We start from the raw sequence: 16,915 nt of genomic DNA, 5'->3' as shown, positions 1-16,915 counted from the left end.
CCGCATGGCCACATGGGACCTTAGATTTGTCTTAGATGGTTTCATTGATTTATATTTATTTGTTTATTTATTTATTTATTTATCTCTCTCTCTCCCTCAATTTACAAAATTATTGATACTTATTCAGAGATTTACCCCCCAAAACCCATACCCATTAAAAAAGTATATTTTTATAATATACGGGTGTTAAACTGCTATTTAATCTAAATAAGAAGAAAGGCAGAAAGGAGAAAAAGACAAGAAAAGGAGAGCGAAAGCAAGAGAAGAGAAAGAGAGAGAAAAGATTAGAGAAAAATAAAGAAGAATAAGAGGACTTCTGGCTCTCTGTCCTGCAGCTAAATATAGTATTCACTCCTTAGGACCCAACCATTCTATCTACTATAAACCAGTGTTTTTTCAATCTTCAAATCCAGCTATTACAAGTTCATTTTCTCTTCCACGCAAAAAGAACATAACAAATTTCCAGTCCTTAATGAATGTCAATCATGGTTTTTCTCTAATTAAACATGTTAAATTTGCCATCTCAACGAAGTTCAGGCATTCTTCCAAAGTGGGTAAGGCTGTATCTTGATTTTATCTTTATTTCTAATTATGGCTTTATATATATTTGTTTTTAATTGGTTTGCTTATTTTAAGTTGTGAACCACCCTGAGGTTTAGGGATGAAGGGCAGCATACAAATCAATATTAATAATAATTCTTTTTTATTTTATTCATGCTTTGTAAAGAATAGGACTTGTACACCACTTGGAGAAGTTGTTGAGCAACTGGTTTATACATGCTCAAAATAACAAACTAGCCTATTAATTCCATTGCCAGCTACCCAGCCCCACTGAAGCTGAGGGAGACAGCCATGACTCCGCTTAGCCTCCCAGCGAGTTGAAGGCTGAAACATAAAAGAAACCTCTTCACAAAAGAGAGAGGAGAGGCTGCGGTCAAAAACTGATGAAGAATAAGAAGCAAGCACACCAAATGAAAGAGCTCCTTTGACATGCTCTCCTTTTAAAATAACCTCTGCTGCTTCCATCTCCAGGCATGACTTCCAAGCAGTAACGTCTGAGCATCATATTCGGTAATATGTTCCACATTGATTTTCCCCCGTACTCTCTGCTGACTGTACACTTTGCAGAAAGCATTGACCCCAAAGTCAAGGTTAAGTCCATGTTCCCTGAATCAACAAAGCAGAGGGAGGAGGCTGGAAGAGAGGGTGCATTTATGCAATGAAATAATCAAGAAAGTATGCGAACAAAAAGTTATCTACACAGGCCATTGTTAAGGGGGGGGTATGTGTATTCAGGGTGTGTGTGTGTGTGTGTGTGTGTGTGTGTGTGTGTGTACTAGAGCAAAATTATAGTTTTGACCAGACCTGAGTACTGACACATTCAAAAACCAGAAATTGCAGAGAGGCAGTAAATAAACTTTCAATTTTGACATTCTTTTTTTAAATACCTTTTCTTTTGCCATGCAACATTCCATCAAAAACAACAGTCAATTGCCAAAGGACCAAACTAGACGAAATGTTAAATGTGTGTGTGTACATATATATGTATGTATGTATGTATGTATATGTATATGCATTCAATATATTTTGTTCTCACTTTGCAAAGAGCAGTTATCGGGCGGGGAGAGATCAGGATAGGAACCATGTCATGCAATGAAATAAAATAGCCTAAATGAAAACTCTCTCTCACACACGCACACTCTAACTGCTAATTGCTCCAGGAAGGAAGATCCCATTAGCAGCAGGAAAGAGGATCCCATTAGCAGCAATGCACAAGGAGAATTTGTCCACCTACACCCCCAAAATAGAGAAAGAACAATGGACTGACTTACATTGTCCGAATAGGCAGGTGGAGGTGCAGTTTCTATCCTGCTATGGTTTGGCAATGCAGAGGTTGTCTTCTGGGTGGGGGCTGCTGGGATGTTGGCCTGGAACTGGAGCTAGTGAACAGTGCAGGGGTCATAACACACATTGGCGCAAATATCACCATCAAGTTATGCTGTTGCTGAAAGAATAGCACAGGCTGCGAATTTACTACCTCGCTAAGTTCAAGCTGCCGGTAATGTTGTAAAAAGTCCTATGTATCTACACTAAACAATCATATTACCCCATATTACCTCAATTGATCACTGCTCGGGTTGGCTAGTGCTGGATTTACGTATAAGCTAAACAAGCTATAGCTTAGGGCCCCACTCTCTTAGGGGCCCCAAAACAATTTAAAGGGAAAAAACCTGGATGTACATTTCCAAAATGTAAGATAAAAAACAAATAAAATAAAATCAACATACAGCAACAGTGTTTTGTGTTGTGTAGGCTTCTATGATGTAAGTAATGGGCCCCGCCTGCTAGCCTGCTCCCTAAAATATCACTGGCTTGCTCATTTCTATATCAATTACTTTGATAAAATACATATTTTGTTGTGTGCAAATGGCTTTAGATACCTGTTAGGTCCATAAACTACCATATAGCATATATTCAACACAAAAAACACTGACAATTTGTTGTTGACAAAGGACAGCTGGACATACAAAAGGCCCCATTACCTTCAGTAGCTGAGGACTCCATCAAACCTAAATCTGGCCCTGGGGTTGGCATATGTTGAAGAGGAAAAAAGAGGGCACATTTGCCAAGTTCTAACTATGGATCGCTATGACAACTCTACCCATGAAAACGAGGACATGTCCTGGAAAAAGAGGGCATATGGCAACGCTGGCACTGACACTCTCCAGGAGGGGGCCTTCTAAAGATACCATCCAATTGGGAGGTCCATTTTGTATGACGTAGGAATCAGGCTTTTAATGTGGCAGCATCTACCCTTAAGAACTCCTTCCTGTTGCATATCAGGCAGGTGCTATCCTTATTGTAATTTTGGTTCCTGTTGAAGACCATCCTTTTATAATGGGAGAAATCCAGTCTGTATTAGATTTTCCACTGTTTTTATAGAAGAAATTGTTTCATCTGTGTTTTTACTGCTTTTTTTATTGTTAAGTTGTGTTGCGATGTTTTATAGGAAGCAGGTCTTGACATAAAGGAAATGAAGGAGCAAGTACATTCTAGGACTTTTATCCTAGGCTACTAATCTCAGCTATACCAGAATTTCTTGCATTCAAAAATGTAGTGGTCATGCCTAAGTTATCTCCCGCTTGGACTACTGCAATGCGCTTTATGTGGGGCTACCTTTGAAGGTGACTTGGAAACTACAACTAATCCAGAATGTGGCAGCTAGACTGGTGATTGGGAGTGGCCGCGGATACCATATAACACTGGTCCTGAAAGATCTTCATTGGCTCCCAGTACATTTCCGAGCACAATTCAAAGTGTTGGTGCTGACCTTTAAAGCCCTAAACGGCCTCGGTCCTGTATACCTGAAGGAGCGTCTCCACCCCCATCATTCAGCCCAAACACAGAGGTCCAGCACCGAGGGCATTCTGGCGGTTCCCTCGCTGCGAGAAGTGAGGATACAGGGAACCAGGCAGAGGGCCTTCTCGGTAGTGGCGCCTGCCCTTTGGAACACCCTCCCAGCAGATGTCAAGGCAATAAACAACTATTTTACTTTTAAAAGACAACTGAAGGCGGCCCTGTTTAGGAAAGTTTTTAATGTCTGATGCTGTATTGTTTTTAATATTTGGTTGGAAGCTGCCCAGAGTGGCTGGGGAAACCCAGCCAGATGGGCAGGGTATAAATAATAAATTATTATTATATAAGTTATAGTCAGGACTTTTTCCCAGTCGGAACTCATCGGAACTCAGTTCCAGCCCCTCTCAGGTGGGGGCCATTGTCATTCTAAGAGAACAAAAGAGGCATTCATGGTGAGTTATGGCACCTCTCTTCCTAAAAAAATAGCACTGGTCATAGTCATTCTTCCAGAATTGTTAATTTGAGCTAACAGTCCTCACCTTCTTCTGCAACAAGGAGTTCCCAGATGTTTAAACCACACACCCTTTGAAGATTAATTAGGGTTATGTCATAGACTCACGTTCTCTATGGAACTATAACTACCAATAGATAGAGAAGATGTCCCTGCTGTTGTTTAAACAGTCACCTGCTGGGGTGAAGGACAGGTGAGTTAGAAGTTCCTAAGATAGCCAGGAATTGACAACTCTTATTCAGGTCACTAAAAATGTTGATTCGGCCACTGAACGTGCTATCAGCAATTGGTTTTAAAAGCCTCTGCCAGAACAGGTTTTGAGGTATCTCAGTGGTCATGGGAAGCAGACACTTTCGTCAAAGCTTCAGGACAAATGCCTATGTCTATGAAACGACTACAAACAAGCTACCATTCATAAATTATAGAGGCTGTGATTTGTGAATAGACCCGTTTCTCAAGTCTGTCCAATTTTAAGTGCCAAAATTAATATCTAGTCTGTTGGAAGGAGAGTTTACAGACTACTGACACCGTCTGAAAAGAAGAAGAAAGCAACCATTAAGTACTCTCTTGAAAAACCACTGCCAATATTTATTTCTAAACATCACAAAACCAGCAAGGGAACTCTAGAAGGACTCACCATATGTTGCCATTTTTTTTTTAATTTTTTGCAGAGTCAACACTTGTGGGCAGAGCCATTGTGGGAAAGAATGGACAGAATTATAGTAACAACCAGACATTGCAGGCAGGGAATATGGCTTCAGTGCTAAAAGATGCCAACTATGATAATGTAGATTATTATTGATCTAAATAGCACCTACATTTCAGTGCTGTGCCATGATGATGATGATGATGATGATGATGATGATGATGACGATGCCTGTGGTATTGCACTCTGGAAAGGCAGGAAAAAGGAAGTAATTTTAACCAAGATAGAAAAAAGGTAAAGATAAAGGTACCCCTGACCATTAGGTCCAGTCGCAGACGACTCTGGGGTTGCACCGATCATCTCGCTCTACAGGCCAAGGGAGCCGGCGTTTGTCTGCAGACAGCTTCAGGGTCATGTGGTCGGCATGACTAAGCCGCTTCTGGTGAACCAGAGCAGTGCACTGAAACGCTGTTTACCTTCCAGCCGGAGCGGTACCTATTTATCTACTTGCACTCTGATGTGCTTTCAAACTGCTAGGTTGGCAGGAGCAGGGACCAAGCAACTGGAGCTCACCCCGTCGCTGGGATTCGAACCACCGACCTTCTGATCAGCAAGCCCTAGGCTCTGTGGTTTAGACCACAGCGCCACATAGGTGAAAAGATGAGTTTTCAAATTATGAACATTGTGAATTCTAGGCAGAACAGAATTCTGTAGAAAAGAAGCCAAATAGAGATGAATAAACAGAAGGTGGAATCTTGTTAGAGCAGGGAGGGAGTACCTATGGCCTTCCAGTTGCAGGAAACATAGGCTATCTGGAAAAATACCCACAAGGAGGTAGAACCAGTAGAGGCTCCCCACAGTGGGAGCCAGTGTGGTGTAGTGGTTAAGAGCGGTAGACTTGTAATCTGGTGAACCGGGTTCGCTTCCCCACTCCTCCACATGCAGCTGCTGGGTGACCCTGGGCTAGTCACACTTCTCTGAAGTCTCTCGGCCCCACTCACCTCACAGAGTGTTTGTTGAAGGAAAAGGAAAATGTTAGCCGCTTTGAGACTCCTTCAGATAGTGATAAAGTGGGATATCAAATCAAAACTCTTCTTCTTCACAGAATATACAACTGGGAGCAATCTTGGGTTGCTTCTGTGAATTGTAGGAAAAAGCCCAGCTTTCCTATCTTGGCCTCATCCACACTTGCCCCGTGATTTCTAGTCATGGATTCAAGAGATTGGGGGGGGGGGTGTCCTGCTGCTTTCCCCAGACAAACCTGCTATTTACTGCTGAATTGGAACAAAAGTCAATATGCAGAAAACCCAACTGACATTTGTGGGACAAAAAAAGAACCCATGACTAGGAATCATGCAACAAATGTAAGAGGGGCTGAGCCCTCTATTGCAGCATCAATGACTCTGTTGTGTTTACACTAGAGACTGGTAACAGGTGACTCTTCAAATGTTGTCAGACTACAAATGCCGTCATCCGTGTTTCTTCAGACATCCAAAGAGAGGCATCCAAATTTCTGGTATCTTGTGTATATCAAAGTCTGAACCACCTGAAGCTCAGTTGATCAGGAGAAAAACATCCCAGATGCTATTTCTGAATCTTGTCTATTCTGGAAATCTTATGGCTCGTATTTTTACACCACCCTGATAGGAATGGAAAAACCAACCCATTTCCCCTAAACTTTCCTCTTGCTCTTCTTTTTGTTGCTGTTCCCAACAGGACACACTCTCTCTCTCTCTTAAAGAGAGAATATGCCTGGAATGTTTTCGTTTCACTTTATCGCTTGTGAAACCAGCGAAGATTTAATACCTTAGACAGATTCTTGTGATGGGTAGGAGAATTTCTGGGCTATATTTGGCTCTGTACATTTTTCTTTTTCAGACTGTTAACTCCAAGCACAGAAGAGAGTTCAACATTCAAGGGAGTGACATGCAATCCTTGCTCCACTTGTAACCACAGTCATCTTGCCTTAGGCCTTAGAATAATAATAGGAATGGAAATTATTCAGTGGCTCATGATTTCCCAAGGAAAAAAAATCTCTTTAGCAGCAGCATGCCACTGAGTCATTGCGGTCGGCCTACAAGGTCAGGGTTTCAGAGCTGTCTTTGCCATTCCTACCACCGAGTAGCAATCGAAGCCTGGGGTATTAGGAAAGAATGGGAAAAAAGCATGGCTGGCTACTAGTATATGCAAGCGGTACTGACATTGCACTTCAGATGACCCCAAGACCAGCTGACTGTCTGTGGAACCCCCCGCTGAGATGAGTTTCAACTTCTTTGCTCATTACTGTCGCAAATGGAATGGGTTGTCAACAACTCTTAGGAGCAGACCAGCTCCGGGCTCCAAGGCACAAAGGCAACTGTCTGGTTCAGCATCCCAGAAATTGGTATCTAATGAAGAGTTTGATATCAGGCTTGCCCTCAGTGTCCTGCCTAAGGCAAAATTCAAAGTGAATTTGAGTGTTTTTCCTCAGGAAAAAAAAAAATGTCTGGGAAAATTTGAGGAAGCCCCCCAAAAGAGCATAAATCTGTACTGCTTGCAAATTGACTGTGATGTTTGAAACCATTTATTTTTTAACAAATGCCCCAAATCCCCTTCTGGAAACGTTCGTCTGTTTTAACAAAAGCGTAGTAGGCACGTTGTCACCCATCAACTGAGTGCTCAAAAACCTAAGTGACTTACACCTCTAATATCTATAAGACAAATCTCCTTCTCTGCAGACCCTCTTGAGTGTTAAACTCAGTAGAGAGACCCTCCTGGAAGTTCCACCACCCTCTGAAGTTTGGGGAGATGATATGGTGGTCCAAGAGATGACTTTCTCTGTGGCGGCCGCTAAGCTGTGGAATTCCCTCCTTGCAGAGGTGCATGTGGCGTTTTCATTGTATAGCTTTTGTGACATGAGCCAGTATGGTGTACTGGTTAGAATGCTGGACTAGAAGCTAGGAGATCAAGGTTCTCAGCCATGAAGCTGTCTCTTCTTTGGTGGACATGCCCAAGGATTAAGAGTTTCTGGGAGATGATTTATAATGAAATGAAAAAGGTACCGTATTTTTTGCACCATAACACTCACTTTTTTCCTCCTAGAAAGTAAGGGGAAATGCCTGTGCGTGTTATGGAGCGAATGTCTACGGATGGCGGGGGGATCTGCTGCAGTCGTGAGCAGAGGATCCATGGTTCCCCTTCCTTCCCTCCTCCATGGCTCGCTTTGAAACAGCAAAGCGGGAGAAGAGCCCCTGCAGTGGTGCAAAAACATGCTTACAAAGCATGGATCCACATGGATCCTCAGGATTTTTGCATTGGGCTACCCCAAACTCACCTTCAGATCACATGTCTGTGGCCACAGCATGAACCACATAAATCATACATCCACTGTTTCGTTTAGAATATTTTTTTTCCTCCTCTAAAAACCATGTGCATGTTATGGTCGGGTGCGTGTTATAGAGCGAAAAATACGGTATTTAAATATACCTTTCAGAAGAAACCAGAGGCCTTTCTCCTGGGCATGGTCGGCCAATTGGTGTCAAAGAAGGATAGAACTTTCTTTATGTATGCCACAACAGCAGCAAGAATACTTATTGCAAAGTACTAGAAGACAAGATTTACCCACCCGGGAAGAATGGCAGATGAAGGTGATGGACTATATGGAACTGGCAGAAATGACTGGCAGAATCCGAGACCTAGGAGAAGAGTTTGTGGAAGAAGATTGGAAGAAATTTAAAGTTTATCTACAGAAACATTGTAAAATTAAGGAATGCTAGAAGGATGTTGGAATGAAGTAATGTGGTTTTAGCAGAAATGATATAAAGGATTAAGTAAAAATGGATTGTTAATTGGTGAAAGAACAGAACGTTAAATTATAGTATATTAAGATAAATCATTAATATAGAAATAAAGATGGAAAGGATTTGCTGAAATATCTAATTGAACTAGAATACAAAAAAGGGAGCGCACCCCTCGGTCCCAGCGCCTGCCAACCTAGCAGTTCGAAAGCACACCCGAGTGCAAGTAGATAAATAGGGACCACTTACTGGTGGGAAGGTAAACGGCGTTTCCGTGTGCGGCTCTGGCTCACCAGAGCAGCGATGTCACGCTGGCCACGTGACCCGGAAGTGTCTCCGGACAGCGCTGGCCCCTGGCCTCTTGAGTGAGATGGGCGCACAACCCCAGAGTCTGTCAAGACTGGCCCGTACGGGCAGGGGTACCTTTACCTTTACCTTACAAAAAAGGGAGGTGTGAGGAGGTCAAGGAAATAAGCAAAGGAAAGAAAGTTATGTAAAGGATTGATTTTTTCTTTTAATTATCTGCATCTTTTTCTGTTTTTTTTTTCCCTTTGTTTTTTTTCCCTCTTTAAATATGTTCTTTATTTTTTCTTTTTGTAACCTTTAAAATCTCAATAAAAATCTATTGGGAAAAAAGAAGAAGAAGCTGTCTCTTCTTTCAGCCTAACCCACCACGAAAGGTTGTTAGGAGAATGAGACAGGGAGGGGCAGAACCATGTATGCCATCTTTCCTGGAGGAAAGGTAGGATGTAAATATAATAAGATAATAATACCCTCCAACAAGTTACTGCAGAAAACAGGGATGCACATCTTCCAGATGCTTGCCTGCAGTGGCGTAGCATGGGTTGTCAGCACCCGGGGCAAGGCAAGTAATTTGCGCCCCCTAACCCACACGCCTGGCACCCCCCCTCCACAGTGGGCGGCGACCCGGCGGCTTGGATCGGATTCACACAGCAGTGAGAGAGAGTGGGTGAACCAGGTAGGGGCAGAGAGCTGCGAGTGCGAGCGTGCCCCCCCCCGATGTTGCGCCTGGTGTGGCCGCCCCCCCCGCTACGCCACTGCTTGCCTGCATGAGTCATGTGAACTGTGTGAGATCACAGCACCCCCAAAATGCATGGTTTTAGACACTGCAATCCTATGCAAGATCACACCCTGAACGTGAGAGCACAGTCTCTGTCAGGCTTTGGGGAAATCGGATCCCTCTCCAGGTGGCAGTAAATAAACAGATCAAACGGAAGGAGCGTTCTTACCAGAGAAGCTCTTTAATAATCACAGCGAGAGACAAAGGAATGCATATCTCTCTAAAAAATGGTGTTACTCCCATTAAAGGTTTACCCCCTCCCTCCCCATTAATCTACATCACTCCTACATCGGGTAATCTGAGCTTGTTGTCCTTGCGCTTACTATTCTATCACTTTCCAAGTCCATCTAGTCTTGGGCGAAGGGGGGGTCAGAAATGTTGTCCAAGGACACTGAATCTGCCAGCTGTCTCTCTCCTGGTGTTTCCTCTTCTAGCTGTCCCTCACCCAGTATCTCCCGGCTTTCCCCCTCTGGTCTACGCCCCTCTGCAAACCACTGTTCTAAATCAATACTGTCCTCCTGCCCTTGGGAAGGTTCAGAAAAAAGGTGGTGGCTCCCACCATTCCTCCTCAGTCCAGTCCCTGGCAGTACCCCAAAATGGGATGCCATGATTTAATCATGACAGTTGAAGGGTACAGTGGTACCTCTGGTTGCGAACGGGATCCGTTCCGGAGCCCCGTTCACAACCTGAAAGGAATGCAACCCGCGTCTGCACATCTGCACACACATGGGTTGCGATTCGCTGCTTCTGCACATGCACATGACATCATTTTGCGCGTCTGCACATGCGTGAATGGCAAAACCCGGAAGAAACCCTTTCCGGTACTTCCAGGTCGCCGTGGGATGCAACCTGAAAAGACATAACCTGAAATGAATGTAACAAGAGGTATGATGGTATGTAGTTATTGAAGAAGTGATACCTTGGGTTACAAAACACTTTGGGTTACAGACTCCGCTAACCCAGAAGTAGTACCTCAGAACTTTACCTCAGGATGAGAACAGAAATCACGTGGCCGCAGTGCAGCGACAGCGGGAGGCTCCATTAACTAAAGTGGTACCTCAGGTTCAGAGCGGTTTCAGGTTAAGAACGGACCTCCGGGACGAATTAAGTTCATAACCAGAGGTACCACTGTATCTGTACCCTCGACTTTAACAGAGTGCTATTGCGCTCATGTCCAGTTTGCAGGCTTCCCACAGATGTGTGTCTTCAGTGGTCAGCCACTGTGAGAACAGGAGCCTGGGTGAGATGGGTCATTGGCCTGATCCATCACCTTATGCTCTTATGAAACCTGATTTATTTGTTTATAAAAATATTTATATTATTATTATTACTAAAAATAAATTAAAGTGGTTTACAACACTCATAAATAGATCTGTACTGTAAAATAGAATGCCAAAAAAATAAAACCAGAGATGAACTAGATGACCCTCAGGGTGTCTTCCAGCTCTGTAGTTCTATGATTCTATTATGGAAGGGCAGTTTCTTAATTGCCAACATAATTTTGGAAGCATGGGCCTCTACTGCTTGTAAATTATTTTAACTGATTTTAATCTTGTATTTTTATATTGTCGTAACTTAGCTTCTGACTTTACGGTGAAGGGCAGGTAAGAAATCCAAGAAATAAATTATGCAGGGAAAATTAATTGCATGAGGAAATAAACAGTTTGGGCCATTTGGTATTGGAACCACACTCCCTGTTCGATTAAAGTTTTTTATTTGTTACTAAAAACAACAGCAACCCAACAACCTCAAGACACCACAGCAAAGGAGGACACAAAAAACAGCAGATATAATTAGTCCTTGGAAATTCAAGACAATCTGTTCCTGTTAATTCTGCCTGTAACAGCCTAGGAGTGAATAGTGCAGGGCGTGACAACTCCTTCTTAGTTCTTATCAACTCCAACTGAACTTTGCAAGAAAATATGTCTAGGGGTCATATCACTGCCAAAGCACACAGTTATAAATTAACCAGGTCTGTTTTATAATAATATGAAAAGCCTGTAGGAATAACACAAATGAATCACAGGAAAGAGTGAGTGCCAGGTGTGATAGAGGTCAGGCTGTTTCATAGCAGCAAAGGGCAATTGGCCTCATCTGCGGCCATTTTGCATTGCCAGAGCCAGCAACATTTTGCTCATTGCAAGTCATGAGATCAAAATTTGACCAAGTATTGAAATTCATTACACACACAGTATTAAAACACACACACATTTAGATGATGATGAGATTTGGATTGGACATTTAGATGAATGGTGTGATTGCAATGGTGGCACACAGTGGAATTGGTTGAACGTATGACACAGATGATGAGTCTGACCACTGGTTTGTCCAGGCCAATGTTGGTTCGGCTTTCATTCATTCCATCACAAACACTCTGAGGAACAGGATTCCAGTCACTATTTTATTTACCAAGAATGCCCCAGACATTCCATATACAAGGCTAGTTTCAATAATAATAATAATAATAATAATAATAATAATAATAATAATAATTTATTTATACCCTGCCCATCTGGCTGGGTTTCCCCAGCCACTCTGGGCAGCTCCCAACAGAATATTAAAAACACGATAAAACATCAAACATTAAAACTTCCCTAAACGGGGCTGCCTTTAGATGTCCTCTACAGACACAGTCACCGACCCCTCTCTATCCTCCATTCAGCCAAGCAAAAGTCCGAGTGCAAGGACACATTCCAGTCAGGCAAAAACACCCAAAGGCCAAGGCAGCGCCAGTGAGGGGTTGCGGCCTGGGGAGAGTTCCAAGGGCCAGATAGAAAGGCCCAGAGGGCCACATTTCGCCCCCTGGCCTGAGGTTCCCCACTCCTACCATATTCCATGCCTGTTGTGATATTTAACAGTTTTTAAGCTGACAATTGTTTTTGTACAGTTGTTTTCAGTGTTTTCATTTGTTACAGTGATTGTATTTTTATTATGCTCTGTGACACCCTGTGCTCATTTGGGAGGAGGGGCGGAGCAGAAACGAAATAAATACATATAGAAATATAACTCCTCCCCTTGTTCTGGGCGCATTTTGCGACAGGGTATTTCTTTCGTGCGAGCAGTTTCTGAGCTCTGGGAGTAGTACTGCGCCTAAGATTTCAGATCAAAACTGCCACTGCTGGGACAAAAGGAGAAACTTTTCCTGCCTCCCCACTTCCAGCTACTCTCTGAGGACTGGAGAAGGGACCTTCATAAGAATACAGTGGTACCTCGGGTTACATACACCTTGGGTTACAAACACTTCAAGTTATAGACTCCGCTAACTGGGAAGTGGGAAGCAGGTGGCACTGTGGTCTAAACCACAAAGCCTAGGGCTTGCCAATCAGTAGTTTGACAGTTCGAATCCCCGCGACGGGGTGAGCTCCCGTTGCTCAGTCCCTGCTTCTGCCAACCTAGCAGTTCGAAAGCACATCAAAGTGCAAGTAGATAAATAGGTACCACTCCGGCGGGAAGGTAAACAGCGTTTCCGTGCGCTGCTCTGGTTGGCCGGAAGCAGCTTAGTCATGCTGGCCACATGACCCAGAAGCTGTACGCCGGCTCCCTCAGCCAGTAAAGCAAGATGAGCGCTGCAACCGCAGAGTCATCCCCAACTGGACCTAACGGTCAGGGGTCCCTTTACCTTTAACCGGGAAGTAGTACCTCAGGTTAAGAACTTTACCTCACAATGAGAATAGAAATTGTGCAGCGGCAGTGCGGTAGCAGCAGGAGGCTCCATTAGCTAAAGTAGTACCTCAGGTCAATAACAGTTTCAGGTTAAGAACGGACCTCCAGAACGAATTAATTTCATAATCAGAGGTACCACTGTATCAGGGGAGCAGGCAGGGGGAGTATGGCTTTGTTTTTTGCAGTCTTCAGATGAGGACTAGACCATATGAAAAATGAATATATGATTTTAGCTGCAGTCCATTCGTTTTCAGCTTTGTATTATTCTTACAAAAAAAAGCACCTAGACATTCCGTTGTAGCGCCCACAATCTAGGTTTAAAGGTGCCCTTTAGCTCCTAGCTTTCATATCACAGTTTCTAAAACTGGTCCTCACCCCAGACATTACTTCTCCAGGTATCACTGGATGGAATAATGTTTTTAACCGTAACTGTTTTGACATTTTTAAAAAACTGTAATTCCTTTTGGAATACTTTAATTTGTTTTTCTTTTTAAATTGTTTGCCACCCTGGACTTCTTCTGGATTGAAGGGCAGGATATAAATTCCATAATAAGCAAGCAAGCAAACAAACAAATAGGATGTCACATGGCCACCCTAGGCTAATAGGAAATGATATTTTTTTTAACAGCTCCTCTCATCTCCAACAATGTTGTTTAGCCAACAAAATACCTGATGCCACACCTGAGGCTTAAATACTGAACAAGCAGGTAGCATTTCTGGCAGCTGGCAACCTTAGCAGCGACTAATTGCTATTAGGTGATGGGCATTGAAAACGCTTGCTAAGAAGCTTGGCTTTTTGTTGTTTTTGTTTTTAAAAAAGGAGAGTGTTAATCTTATTGTCGGGTACTTTGTTTCCATTGCAAGGTGGAAGAAGAAAGATCTCTGAGACAGCATTTTGCGGCTCTCCAGAGACACATAAGTGCAGTGAGGGTTTCTTTTGGCTGTTGCCGATTTGCCTGGTTTTATTTTAATAGTGCAAGCAGCGCCACATGCTCTGGGAGTCATGTACTTAGCAAAAATCAATCCCCTCCTTTGTATACAGATAGACACAGCAGACTGGCAACGGCTGAGGCTTTTATTGCCTCACCTAAGCTGAGAATTCCTAATAAGATTAAAATTTACACTTTCTGCCATTGACAGATGGTGTTTTCTGTCAAGTCCCACTGCATTCCTAAAAAGTAGATCTGAATTACAGGAGTTTCTTTTCTCTCTCCCCTTCTTTCCATCTCCTCTACAATCCCTCCTTCTTTGGGAAGATCTCTCACCCACTTTGCCTTCTCAATATTTCCCTCGGGTAAGAATATCTCCAATGGTAAAAAATAGTTTTATCAACTTTTCCAGGAAGAAGATGATGTTAGGGTAGACTCGGACATATTCTCAAAGTGACAAGCCTACCACAATATTGTACTACTACTACTACTACTACTACTACTACTAATAATAATAATAATAAATTTTATTTAGACAGTGGTACCTCGGGTTAAGAACTTAATTCGTTCTGGAGGTCCATTCTTAACCTGAAACTGTTCTTAACCTGAGGTACCACTTTAGCTAATTTGGCCTCCCGCTGCCAATTTCTGTTCTCATCCTGAAGCAAAGTTCTTAGCCCAAGGTACTATTTCTGGGTTAGAAGAGTCTGTAACCTGAAGCGTCTGTAACCTGAAGCATCTGTAACCCGAGGTACCACTGTACTCCACCCTCCCCATCCAGAGCTGGGCTCAGGGTGGCTAACAACAGTAAAATTACATAAGGGTCAGACTGAGTCCAAACCAAAGGCCAGGCAGAACAGCTGTCTTGCAGGCCCTGCGGAAAGATGTCAAGTCCCGCAGGGCCCTAGTCTCTTGTGACAGAGCGTTCCACCAAGTCAGGGCCAGTACTGAAAAGGCCCTGGCCCTAGTTGCAACCAATCTAACCACCTTGCGACTGGGACCTCCAATGTGTTGTCATATGTGGACCTTCAGGTCCTCCGCGGGGGATACCAGAAGAGGTGGTCCCATAGGTATGTGGGTCCTAGCCTTGCTGCCCATGTATATCAGAGGAGGAGAAGGTGGCAGCAGTCTCCTCCAAATGACAAAAAGCTTCCCTGCTGTTTGCCAGGAGGCCTGTACCAGGGATAGGAAAGTTGCCCAGATGCTGCAGGCCTACAGCTTCCATTCCTGCACACCATTGGCCAGGTTGGTAGAAGCTGGGAGTCAAAAAACACCTGGAAGGCACTACATTGGCTGCGACCCTTCTGTTATAGTGGGGGACTATAGCAGCAGTAAGGAGGTCTGTTTGGGCTTGGCAGGAGTCCACGTTGACCCACAAGGTTGCTTTCCCCAAGCCATGTGCAGCTGCCCCATGCCTGCCACCATGTGTGGTAGCATGCGTGGAAAGGGTAAAGACAAAGGCACAATCAGGGTCCTTAAAGAATGCTTCCAGTTGTTACTTGGGAAGCAGGGGTAGTCTTTGGGGGCCTTCGAAATGTGGCACACACTGGGATTGGCTCCAGCACGCACTGGGATGGGAGCTCTTGAGAGGAGCCCCGCCCTGCTACAATGGAGGTTTACTGATTGGCTGTTCTCAGAAGTTCCAAGCAAACCTTTCTTTCCTTTGAAGTCAGGCCACCTGACATCATAGTGGTTTGGAGGGCGGCAACACAAGGGTGAGCCTTTTCAGTGGTGGCCCCCTGCTTTATTTATGTGTTTATTAAATTTGTATACCATGCTTCATCCAAAGATCTCAGGGTGGTTCATAGCACAAAAATACAAAAATGCTCTCACCAGGGAGGAGCTCAGTCTACGTCATCTTTGGTTGCCTGGCAAAAACATTTCTTTTCTTCCAGTCCTTTGGCTTTTAATTATCTGTGGCCTCGGTCAAGGGATGGGTTGTTTCAGAACTGACATTTAAAAATATGAATGAGTTTTAGATTTTTCTCTGTTTTGTTCTTTGCGGCTTTTAATTGATGCTTTTTTATTGTTGTTAAGTCACTGCGAGAAGTGAGGTTACAGGGAACCAGGCAGAGGGCCTTCTTGGTAGTGGCGCCCGCCCTGTGGAATACCCTCCCATCAGATGTCAAGGAAATAAACAACTATCTGACTTTTGGAAGACATCTGAAGGCAGCCCTGTTTGGGGAAGTTTTTAATGTTTGATGTTTTATCATGCTTTTAATATTCTGTTGGGAGCTGCCCAGAGTGGCTGGGGAAACCCAGCCAGATGGGTGGCTAATAATAATAATAATAATAATAATAATAATAATAATAATAATTAATAAATAATAATAATAATAATAATAATAATAATAATAATAATAATAAATATTATGAAAGTTATTACAGTGGTGCCCCACAAGACGAATGCCTCGCAAGACGGAAAACCCGCTAGACGAAAGGATTTTCCGTTTTGGAGGTGCTTCGCAAAACGAATTTCCTATGGGCTTGCTTCGCAAGACGAAAATGTCTTGCGAGTTCCTGCGGGGTTTTTTTCCTTCCCCCCCTTTTTCTAAGCCGCTAAGCCACTTATCAGCTGATCCGCTAAGCCGCTAAGCCGCTTAACAGCTGATCCGCTAAGGCGCTAAGCCGCTTAACAGCTGATCCGCTAAGCCGCTTATCAGCTGATCCGCTAAGCCGCTTATCAGCTGATCCGCTAAGCCGCTTATCAGCTGATCCGCTAAGCCGCTAAGCCGCTTATCAGCTGATCCGCTAAGCCGCTAATGGGCTTGCTTCGCAAGACGAAAAAACCGCAAGACGAAGAGACTCGCGGAACGGATTCTTTTTGTCTTGCGAGGCACCACTGTACTGTAAAAAAGTGCCAATAATTCATTATAACAACAGCAACAACAACAAGAACACTAGGTGATTGACAGGCGGTCAACCCAATCCACTTGTCAAAGCAGCCTGGGT

The 16,915-nt window shown here is 43.6% G+C and overlaps 1 long non-coding RNA gene across 1 annotated transcript; it reads right to left on the bottom strand.

The window, feature by feature from the left end:
• Nucleotides 1–686: 686 nt before the first annotated feature.
• Nucleotides 687–15,341, bottom strand: LOC307217241. Its single transcript, XR_013839478.1, has 3 exons — nt 15,199–15,341; nt 6,321–6,486; nt 687–1,167 (listed from the first exon to the last, which is right to left on the bottom strand). It is a non-coding gene; the product is annotated as an uncharacterized lncRNA (long non-coding RNA).
• Nucleotides 15,342–16,915: the final 1,574 nt, after the last annotated feature.

This window comes from Podarcis cretensis (genome assembly GCF_951804945.1).
Source record: "Podarcis cretensis genome assembly, chromosome: 5".
NCBI classification, from domain to species: Eukaryota; Metazoa; Chordata; class Lepidosauria; order Squamata; family Lacertidae; genus Podarcis; species Podarcis cretensis.
Note: the sequence above shows the minus strand (reverse complement) of the source record. Positions and strands in the feature narration are given on the sequence as shown.